Source organism: Eptesicus fuscus, chromosome 6, assembly GCF_027574615.1.
Source record: "Eptesicus fuscus isolate TK198812 chromosome 6, DD_ASM_mEF_20220401, whole genome shotgun sequence".
NCBI lineage: Eukaryota > Metazoa > Chordata > Mammalia > Chiroptera > Vespertilionidae > Eptesicus > Eptesicus fuscus.
In genome coordinates, this window is record NC_072478.1 from 74,236,552 (window position 1) to 74,247,645 (window position 11,094).

The 11,094-nt window shown below is 46.9% G+C and overlaps 1 long non-coding RNA gene across 1 annotated transcript; it reads right to left on the minus strand.

The window, feature by feature from the left end:
• Positions 1-1,639: 1,639 nt before the first annotated feature.
• On the minus strand, positions 1,640-8,127 carry LOC129149337 (uncharacterized). The gene is made up of 3 exons (XR_008556256.1): positions 8,095-8,127; positions 3,784-3,912; positions 1,640-1,940 (listed from the first exon to the last, which is right to left on the minus strand). It is a non-coding gene; the product is annotated as an uncharacterized LOC129149337 (long non-coding RNA).
• Between the last annotated feature and the right edge of the window lie 2,967 nt (positions 8,128-11,094).

An 11,094-nucleotide genomic window follows, 5' to 3' on the forward strand; every position in this document is an offset into this window, starting at 1 on the left:
CGGGGGCAGTCGTCACTAAAAAAACGAGCGGGGTCCATCAGGCATGCACGCCTAACCAGTCCTGAGTGATCCCCAGAAGTGATGAAATCTAACTAAACATGCCACAAGCAGAAAGGGCAAGAAAGGTTTCCAAGTCTCATTCGCTCTTATGAAGTGACATCTAGCAAGAAAATGAATCAGATGAAAAGGCAAAGGCAAATTATGATATTAAAAATTCATTTCCACTTATCAAATTTGCTATTAGCATCACAATTCGTGATATTTTAATAATTAGAGCCTCATATAGGTGGCATAATTGGATGCCTGGCTGTCGGATTTAAGGAGTCCCAGAAAAATCCATTTTCCAAAACTGCTCCTTCAACAGCTTGAGGTCACCCGCTAGGGCTGGACACGCCAACACTTCCATGGCTCCTCTTCTACGTACCCGTTCCTGGGGGTGTGGGGGAGGTCAGTACTCAGGCCCAGCCCTCCCTGCTGAGGGGACAGGGTAGGTGAGGGCCCACACTCTGGGCTTCTTCACAGCCTGATCTACTTCTGCTGGAGACGCAAGTGCTCAGGAGGACACTGTTCTCTGGGGATTCATGGAGAGGCGGCAGGAGCTGTCACATCCTTTAGCCAGGGGGACAGTCCTGCCAGGATCTGGGGTCCAGGAAGGGCTGTGTGACCCCTAAACCCATGCTCTGTTCACAGATGAGTGGTGCATAAATGACTCTTGTTTGAAAGACAAGCTCAACAGTGCTCACTGAAATAGCAAAGAGAGAGAAAAAGATTAAAGACAACAAATTGATGTAACTGAGACCGCAGAGGTCAGAGGAGCAAATGTTCTGTCTGGAGATCAGAGAGAAGGGAAAGCATCTCAGGAGGTGTGGGGACATGAGGTCCCTCCTGCCTCAGCCCTCCAGAGCTGCCCCCTGGAGCTGAGGAGACAGCTGGCTTCTGCGTCCCATCTGAAGGTTTCTGGAAGAATTGTGGCAAAGCAGACGCAACAGCAATGGCTGGGGAGCATAGGTGTGGTGCCTCCAGCCTGTCTCTCTGTGATTTAGAGGCCTCGGCAGCCACCTGGGCAGAGGAGCAGCCCCCGATGGGCCATCCAGGGTCCCTCCCATGCGGGACTGTTTCCTTCTGGCCAGGCCACCCTGGCTGCTGCTCACTGCTAGGTCTTCCTCCCCTAAACTAAGATGGATCAGGATGGCTTCTCAGCACTCTTGTCACTCAAACCTCTTCAACTCAAAAGTAACCAAAATCACCCGGTTAATCAACTCAAGGGCCTTAATTTGACATCTCATGATGCCCACCAGCAACTGTGAATTCAAATTCAACTCATCTGCCTTAACTTTGAACTCTCTAATTTAAGTGAATTTTCCAGTTACCAAACTTTAAGTGTATGCAGATCAGCAAATGCTTATCTTGGGCCTATTATGCACACAGAGCAATGACCAGGAAATAAATAAAACATCTTCTCTGCCTCCAGGGACTCACATTCTAGTGAGGGAGGAACATACAAGTGAAAGGGGCCATAATCCAAGGCCAAGTTTGATAAGGGCTGGAATAGAGGGACAAAGGCAACAAGAAATCAGGGCAGACAGATTCAAACTCTCCAAGTTCCTCTCAGAGACAGAACTTACTTGTCTGTCTGTGTTTTTACTATAATTTTTCTACAATACAATTCTTACTATTTGTGCCTCACTAAGCAATCTTTGGAACATAATTACACTCCTGTGTTGATCTGATAATCATTATAACAATGATTGCAGTGCAAAGCAGTGATACAGCAACAAGGCTGCCGTTGAAGAAAGGGTGGTGGCCTGCACCAGGCTCCAGGTGGCTATACCATCTGGGGGGACTTCTGTCTCCCTCTGTGAGGGAAGGGCTGCCGATGTCCACGGACGGCTGCTTCTATCACACACGATCATCTCAATACTCAGGCTGCTGTACCTTTCCTGAAAGAAAACCGCATCAGCTGTATGACGGCAGTTTGCCCCTCTATGAGCTATTTCCCACCACCTACATCAAAGCTTTTAGCTACCTTAATGGTAGAGGTCACTGCAATTCTGGCCTTCAGATAAATGGGGGTTATAGTATTATCATTTCTAATACTATTGGTAATCAATAGGATCCACCCTTCACACAAAGTAAGGAAAGAGTCTCCGCATCCTATCTAATAATAGAGTAACATGTAAATTACCATCACTCCGCTACGCCCACGATTGGGCGGCGGGAGGCTGGGGGGCGGGACTGGGGTGGCCTATCCAGCCATTGAGAGGCACGGATCCGCTGCCACTGAGGGGGGCTACCCTGCTGTTGAGAGGCACAGGGGGCCCCCTGTGCCTCTCAACGGCCAGATCCGCGGCCGCTGAGGGGGCCTGCCGCGGGACACCCAGCTGCGCCTCTCAACCGCAGGGTAGCCAGGTGTCCGGGGCAGCCCCCCTCAGCGGCTGTGGACCATCAAAAGCGGGGGAGCTGGGTGCCTGTCTGCTCCGGCACCAGGCCTTTCAGAAGCCTCCGCTGAGCCGGAGGCTTCTGAATGGCCTGGTGCACCAGCAGACAGGCACCCTGCTCCACCGCGAAAAGCGAAAGTGTGTAGGGGACCCCACATGTGCATGATTCAATCATGCACTGGGCCTCTAGTATTGTAATAAAGAAAGACGCAAGCCTTGGCCGAGTAGCTCAGTTGGTTAGAGTATTGTCCCAACACCCCAAGGTTGTGGGTTCCATCTCCGATCAGGGCACATACAAGAACCAATGAATGCATAAATAAGTGGAACAACAAATGAATGTTTCTCTCCCAAATCAATGTTTCTCTCAATCTCTCTAAAAAAAAAAAGAATCATTAAAGAAAGAAAACAAAACTTTATTAATTCAGATCTCATGAGGACAAAAGAAATCTTGACAAATCACATAGAGAATGAAGCAGGAAAGACCAAGGTGCCTTCCGAGAGAGAGAGAGAGAGAGAGAGAGAGAGAGAGAGAGAGAGAGAGAGAGAGTTAATGAAAGCCATATGGATGTGAAATGGCAGAGTCTTTTCTTGCTCTGCTGCCTGGAGATCACAGATGGTGTACGTCAGAATGCCATGCCAGGCACACAGTAGGTGCTCAATAAATGCAAGCTGAATACAATCAGAGCAATCACATGAGTGTGTGGGTAAAGGAAAGGGAACCTGCTCATAAGTATCCGGATAGAAAACTAAATATTGTTCTTTACATAAGCTGGAAGATTTCTCATTATAATCACGAAATCGTTAATTTAGCCAAGAAATCCATTCAACAGACTTTGAGTCCATGCCATGTTCTGGCCCTAAGTACTGGACCAAGTACTGGACTTCCTGCAGTGCACTAGCGCCCATGGAGACTGCATTCTAACGGTGACACAGACAAGAGAGCCACAAACTTAAAAATCAGGCTGTGATTCAGAGCTGGGGCGGGGGCGTTCATGAAGGCCTCTTGTGATAACAGTTCCATGGAGGCCTGAATGATAATAGATTCTTTCTGTGAATTCCAAAGGAAAAGCATTAGGGTAGAAGGAACAGCCTGCACAAAGGATCTAATATGAGAAAGTTTGGTATGGAAATGGGAACACGGAATAATTTAAAATGTGGGAAATATGTTTTTAAATTGACACTTAATAATATGTGTTGCCAATGTCTAAAATCTCAATGTGAAAGAGTAAGCAGAACTCACGGGCTCCAAAACCACCATTCATTGCACCCCCAGTGGTAGCAGCAGGGTGTGGGTCAGACAAGTCTGGGCCTCTTGCTCACCATGGACTGCAGGCAAGCCACTCACCTCCTGTCTCAATTTCCCACCTAAAGAAGGCTCATGACACCGATCCGCAGGAGTGCTTCTGTGGACCGAATGAGATGAGGTGCTGTGTCAATGTTAGGGCTGGTTGTTATCAGCGCCCACTGTGCAGAGCTGGTGGCAGGAAAGAGAGGGTTATAGGTACCTGCCAGCCTGGGCCAAGTGAGGGCCCTTTGCAGGTCTGGTCTCAGGACCTGAGATTTAACCCTTAGAGGCTAGCTTGCAAATAAGCCCACTACCACCCCTAATTGGCTTGGGTTTGGGGTACACAAAAATGAGGACTGTACAGAAATTGGGAGGTCAGTGAGAAGAGCCTCCTTATCTCACCCGAGCAGATCTCAGTGAACCTCTCAAGGGACTGCAGAGGGTCAGGAAGGAGGGGGCCCTCGTTCCTGACACCTTGGCAGTGGGTAGCCCTATGGTCTGGCCTCGAGGCCTGGCAGGATTGCAGTCAGTCGGGGTGTGTGACAGGCCCTAGAACCAGCAGGGATGCTCCTGGGCTGAGCCCTTGGTGACTTCCCCATCCAGACACCACCCTCCTCACCCAAATTCCATAACCAGGCCCCAGGGGGCTGGGGACTCTCAGATGTATGAATGAATTGTTTAATTTCTATTGGACTAGAGGATGTAAGAGGAATTTTAGAAGCCAAAGCAAAAATATAATAGTGGGTGAGGGGATTAATATCTGCTCATCATATTTGTTGACAAAGAAATAAGTTATCCTAAGGATTTTTAAAATCCTAACACTGAAATGAGTATGGAAAAATGAAGTTTACTTTTTTTCTTTTTCTATCTTATAACTCCATGGACTAACTGGGGTTTTTCTGGTTACTTTTCAATAGCTTTCAGATAGCTGGAAAAACCTTATAACAATACCTTTTGTTAAGAACACTTTAAATTCCATGTATTCTTAGCTCTCTGAAAATAATCCTGCTTTTAACAAGACTCTTGATTAATTAGTTTCTTCTTTCAAGATTCCAGTTCTTCAAAAATGCTTTGAAATGTAACTGTTCTCCTTGCAGTTTTATATTTTCTTAGAAAAGCCTTTGCCTCAACCTTAGAAAGAGTTGGATAATAACCAATTTGGACTTAACAGCAAAAAACATTAGTATTAATATTGCCAATTTTCTATTACATGAAGATGAAAGAACACCAGGAGTTTCTGATTTGGACTAAAGCTACAGGCTGAGATGTTTAAAAAATAGATTGTTCTTTCGGGCTTCTTAGGATAAAATTGAGTCAAGTTTGTGTCAGCCTGAAAATTAAATTATGAATATTGTTAAAATGCAAATTTCTTACATTTGCAAGCCAGCCTGTTATCAGAAACTGGAAGGGGGGAACATGAGTACCCTTTACTTCTCTTGCCTAATTCTGAATTCTGTTTAGTCTCTCAATGTTAATAGTTTCAATTACACTGAGTACTTTTCCACCATGAGGGCTGCAGTCCTGCTTTCAAACATCTATAGATATAATGGTGTGCTTCCCCAAATGCCACGAGAAGTTTTATGAACTCTTTTGGAACCTTCCCCAGAGAAGGTGCATTTAATAGAAGAAAATGTCATGTTTCATTAGGACATTCGTGCTCACACAAATTTAGTCTTCGGAAAAGATAACCTTGTAAAACTGAAACCAAAATTGACAAATTGTGCCTCTGTTTAAAACCTGAAATCCTCACATAGTGCATCATTCTCACACACGTCAGTCTTTAGCCATAAAACGTTTACTTTCCCCTTGAATAAAAATCCTTCTGCTCTCTTCCCAGGGAGGCAAATCCAGAGACACACGTCCTGAGTCCTGGAGGTCATGGAGCTGAATTCCCTGGGATCTGGGCAGCTTGACCTTGATTTGGCCCCTGCGTAGATGTGGACATGGAATCATGTCCCTTCACCCCTCTGCCCACATGACAGCAACCTGGAGGCATCTGAGGTCTCTGCTGCACTTGGCCTTAGAGCGGGAGGGCCCACTTAGAGACCAGCAAAGTCGAATGTGGAAAAGACCATCAAGTTCAGGAACAAAGCAGATCCTCTGGGTTTGGGAAATTATCCTACCAGTGAATAAAGTAGAGTTTCACACGTGGAGATTGACAGAATATCTCATCTCAGGAAAACATTCTCTCCAGGCCTGAGCAGCCTTGGAAGTGAACACAAACATGGGTGAGTCTAGCAGAGCACTAAAATCGACAGGCTCAAGGGAGAGTCTAAAGCCTGAGTCTGCCCCTTCCTTAGTAGCTCAGTGACTTGGTCAAGTTACTTAATGGCTCTGAGTTTTAATGCCCTCAAACAAAGGGATATTGTGAGGATTAAGGTGTTGTGTTTATTCATTTATTTATTCAACAAAATAACTACAGAAACCTCTAATGTGCCAGGAAATATTGTAGATGCTGAGAAGACAGTAGTGAGCAAACCAATAAAGTCCGGATTCCCATGGAGCTTATATTTTAATGCAAGGAGACAGGCAATAAACAAGTGATTATGGATTATGTTGGGCGATGGTAAGTACTGTGAAGAAACACTTTAAAAGGATCACCCTGGCTACTGTGTTGAGAACAAACTCTAGGGAGGCAGAGGCGGGAGACCCGTTAGAGGGCTGTTGTAATAAAGGATTCAAACAAAAGATAATGATGGCTTTCGGGGTATTGGCAGTAGAGCACCAGGAACTAGTCAGATTCTGGATTTATTTTGAAGGTGAGAATGACAGCATTGGCTGAGGGCTTGGAGGTGGAGTATAAGAAAAAGGAAACAAGCAAGGATAATCCCAAAATTATAGATCTGAGAAGCAACTGCATGCATGTGAGTACCAGGAACTGACTTCGGAAAGCCTGGGGGGAGATCAGGTCCATGGACACAAGGGGGGTCAATGTGTGCATGTCCAAAGGAGGAGATCAAGAGTTCAGGTTGGACATGTTCATGTTGAGATGCCATTGGATACACAAGTGGAGCTACTGAGAAGACAGCTGGATATGAATTTGGATTTCAGGAGAAGTCAAGCCTGGAGTTCTAAATTTGGGGCTCACCACTGTATAGAAGGTATTTAAGCCCTGAGGCTGTAGATGAGATCACCTGGAGAGGGAGTGTAGCTATGGAAGGAAATATAATTAAGGATTAAGGACTGGATAAATCAACAATTAGCGCCTGGTGAGAAGAGAAGGAGCCAGCAAAGCAGATGGAGATGAAGTATCAGGGTGGGTTAGGGGCATGGAGTTTGTGTCGTGGGGACAGCGTGGGAAGCCAAAGTTATGGCATCAGTTATGATAACACCTAGGAAGGCTGGGATTGTGACTTACAGGATGCAGTATATGCTCTGAGTCAGCAACCAACACACAGTACTATTCTCCTCAAAGCCAGAACACAGTCTGGAATCAAGAGGTGGGAATGGAAGTGGCTCCTCTCATTACATCTAAAACCTACTCACAGAATAATTTTTTCTTTCCATCCTTGCAACTCTTAATCTCTGCTGGCTTGGAGGCCTTGCTACTCAAGGGAAGAATATCCACCTGGAAGCACAGAAATGATGACATTGGGACAGCTCCCTGGCCAAGGGGCTTCTCCCAAACCTCCCAAGTAGTCTGCCTGTGGTGACCACAACTAGGCAAGATATACGTTTGGTTATGGATAGGACTCTAATGAAACTCCAAAAAGGCAAGACGGTGCATTGAGCTGGGATGTCAGAGAGGCAGGTAGGTCTCTTATTTTGATTCTATAAATCAGTCATTTCCAAAAACCTCTGTTGGCTCCTGAAATCCATATAGTAAATCCCATATTGCATTCCACACTATAGCACATTTTTTCATGCCTTCTCACTCATTCACATTTTCATTTATTTATGTATTCAACACTACTGAGTCCTACTCTAAGGCCTTGTAATGAATTCTCAATACACACAAACAGCATACTATCTTCCCCTGTACCTCCAGAAGCATGCAGCTAAGGAAAGAGATATCTATGAACCAAGGATTTCCACCAGATTTGTAACACATGGGCTTGGGGGCCTTAAGTGAAGCTCCAAACACAGGATCCTCCCCAAGTACTTGGACCTCATATTTCCAGCCCTACCTCATGCCACCTCTTCCAGGCAGACTTCTATAGGCTCTTCCCAACATAAAGCAAGCACTCCCTGTCTAGGGTTCCCATAATAGGTGGTCCCCCACTTCTTAATGGACTACCCAATCAATCTCTGATCTCCTCTTCTCATCTAGGATCTCACCGAGGGCAAGGAACAGCTCATGCTTACAAGTGAGCTTGACTCCCAGTGAGATGAAAACCCCTATCAGCCCCACAGGAGAAGGCCCCTCCTTACAAGTACTCTGTCCCGACTTCAGGCCAAGAGGAGGGGTGGACGCAAAGTCCCTGCGGTAATCTGGCTACAGCAGAATAGTGACATCACAACAGCCCCTATGCTAATGACATTACATGCATTGCCTCCTGTTACCCTCATGAGAGATGCTGTCCATCACCCTGATTTTACAGGTAAAGAAACTGAAGCTCAGCAAGGGGAATCACTTGCTCAAGGCAATGCCACTGGTCCTGGGCAGAGTCAGAACTGAACCAAGATCTGTTGGACTCTAGAGCTGTAGGCGCTGTAGCCTCTTCACTGAGGCCTGGTGTCTGGACAAAGCAGGGGCACCCAGGGCAGGCAGAGGTGAGCTCCACACAAGCATGCCCCCCCATGGGTGTGGCAGGCTATCTCCCTATGGTAATTCCTGTGTTCTGATGATTTGTATTTAGTGGTCAGCACCAGTCACCGGGACAGGGGCAAGTCAGGAGGGAGAGAGGTGGCTGGTGGGGAGACTGGCACGAGCTCCAACCTTGGCCTCCTTCTGGCTTTGTCTCCAGATGCCCAGCTGTCCAGGGAGGGCAGATCCTGAGCATCTGGAGACAAAGTGGTCACCCCCATCCCTGCTTTCCCAAGCTGCACCCAGATGATGTGAGGCCAGAACAGGAGTAATGAGTGAAGCAGGGCAAACACCCACCACACAGGCATATGTTCTCTACCCTCCGAGAAGTAACAGGTGATGTGACCATCACAGCTCTTCCTGATTCCAGCAGCCCTGAATCAGATGCTTCACGCCTGGAGCCACCAGAAGGACTGGCTGCAGCCCCATTGAGTCTGTGATGTGTTAATATATTCTAGAGCCAAATGTAAGAGTGATCAACCCTTTGGAAATCAAAGAGAGACTGTCTGATCATTCTGCTACTGAGGGAAAAGGGGAAAAAAGCCTTGCACGACAATTGTCATTGATAATGTGATATACTTGACTTGCACGTTCCTGGGGCTGATTATTACAAAATGTGATTTTAGAAAGGCTGCTAATCAAAAGGAATCTGGAGCCTCCCAGGGAGAGGGGCAAGGCCAGGGACATTCCAGCTGCTGGGAGCTTCGTGTTGGAAAAGCATCTATTTCACTAATGACCCATGACCCCCAGCAAGGTGGGCTTGCTCTCTGAAGGGTCCAGCATTCCAGACACAGCCCCGGGATTCCTCTTGTATTAGAAGAGACTTCTGGAAGCCACCCTATGGCCGCAGCAGAGGCCAAGTTCAGGACTATACTTGCAGCTGCCCTTGAATTGGCCCCAGAGGATGAGACCAGCAAGCCATGCTCAGGAAAAGAGCTCCTGGCAAGGAGAAAGTGACCTCTTGCTAATGGGTACTTGGTGGCATGGCAGAGGGAACACTTGGTCAGCGAGGCTCTCAGTACTTTGTGGTATTGTGGAAGGAGCCCCTGCATGCATGGCTCCTGGCCCAACGCTCACCTTCTGCGTAATGATGGCACCAACCACAGCACTGCGTCTGGAAGTGAGGGCATGTGGCAATTCAGCTCCTTGTACAGACATGACAACCATCAGAATGAACCTTTCAGGGCACAAGTGTGAGCTCAGGCACCCAATCAGCTGGCGGCCTCCCACGTAGAAACCGGGTTCATCCAACTCCTGCCTCCAACTCCCCTAATCTGGCCCTGATCACAGTCCCATCACTTCATTGTCATTGCCTGTTTTGCTCCTGAAGGCAGGGACTGCCTTGAATTAATGGTTAAAACTATTATAAGCCCCATATGTAACCCATTGGGTATGCAAACTACTTACTGCCTAACACCCGTGCTGGTAATACGTGTGGCCATCTACCAAAATAAAGCCTTTACTATAAACATATTGTTTCAGACACCTGATGCTGCCAAGTAGCACCTGACTGCCCTGGGCCAGGGCTTCGGAGAACCTAACTGGGGCACCATTTGCCACTGCAGTCATGGGACTGGAGCCCTGAGCCTTGTGCCCTGGGAGGTGTGGGGTGGGCGGGGTTCCGGCAGAGGGAAACTGGGGGTTGCAGAGTTCTAAGTTTAAGATGTCCTGGTGCTCAGGTGGAGAGGCAGGGCCACAGCCTCCCTGCCTAAGATCCATATATTGATGTTAAAGACTGCGTGGGGGCAGTGGCCCAAGAGAAAAGCCACCAAGTCCTCCACCCAAGTGGCTAATATCAAGATATACTTTGAAGAAATGTTTGCTTGACCTTTGGGGAATGGCTGAAGCCTTGGCTCATCACAGAGAAGCAGAAAAAGGAGATTTGACACGGCCCATATTTTCCCAAGTGCTTTCTGGGCGTGTCTGCTCAGGGCGGTGGAAGCCCGCGGTACAGTGAGGCGCCCGAGGTTTGCACATTAGAGACCGGGCTCAGGAGGAACCTAATGAGAAAAGATGAACGTTCCGTGTGCTGTGCGGGGAGGGCACAGGCGGACAGTTACATCTGCCGTCCCCTAAATTAGAGCTATTTGTTCTCATAGAATTAATTGCAGAAATAAATAAAATTTATCTTCAATATTTGGCATGTGATCTCAAAAATTAGAATTCATGAGCTCACATTTTCGATAACTCACATATAAATATAGACAAACGGATGTCTTAATGCAAATTTAATATACAGTGGTTAAATTAATGATTTTTCTCGGTTCATTTTTAATTGGGGAAAAAAACCTCACAGCCACCCCGTATAAATCAAGCTTGCCCAGCGTGCTTGTGTGATAGAGAAGTCGGTGTGTTCACCGGCCATGTATCAAGATCCTATTTGCTTAAAACAAATGGCTCCTGCTTCCCTCTCCAAACACAGCATCACCCTAATGCATATTCATAATTGGCATTTCTTTCCTTTTTTTCTCTCTCTTTTGGGTTTTCTTCTTTCTGGGTTGAAAAACAACCAAAGGACATTTGTTCCCGGGGGTCATGTGGTCAGGAATTCTGTGCTCAATTGGATTAAGGACGTGAAGAAGCATCTTTCACTGCCCCAAGCGCCGACGGGAAAGGAGAAGCAT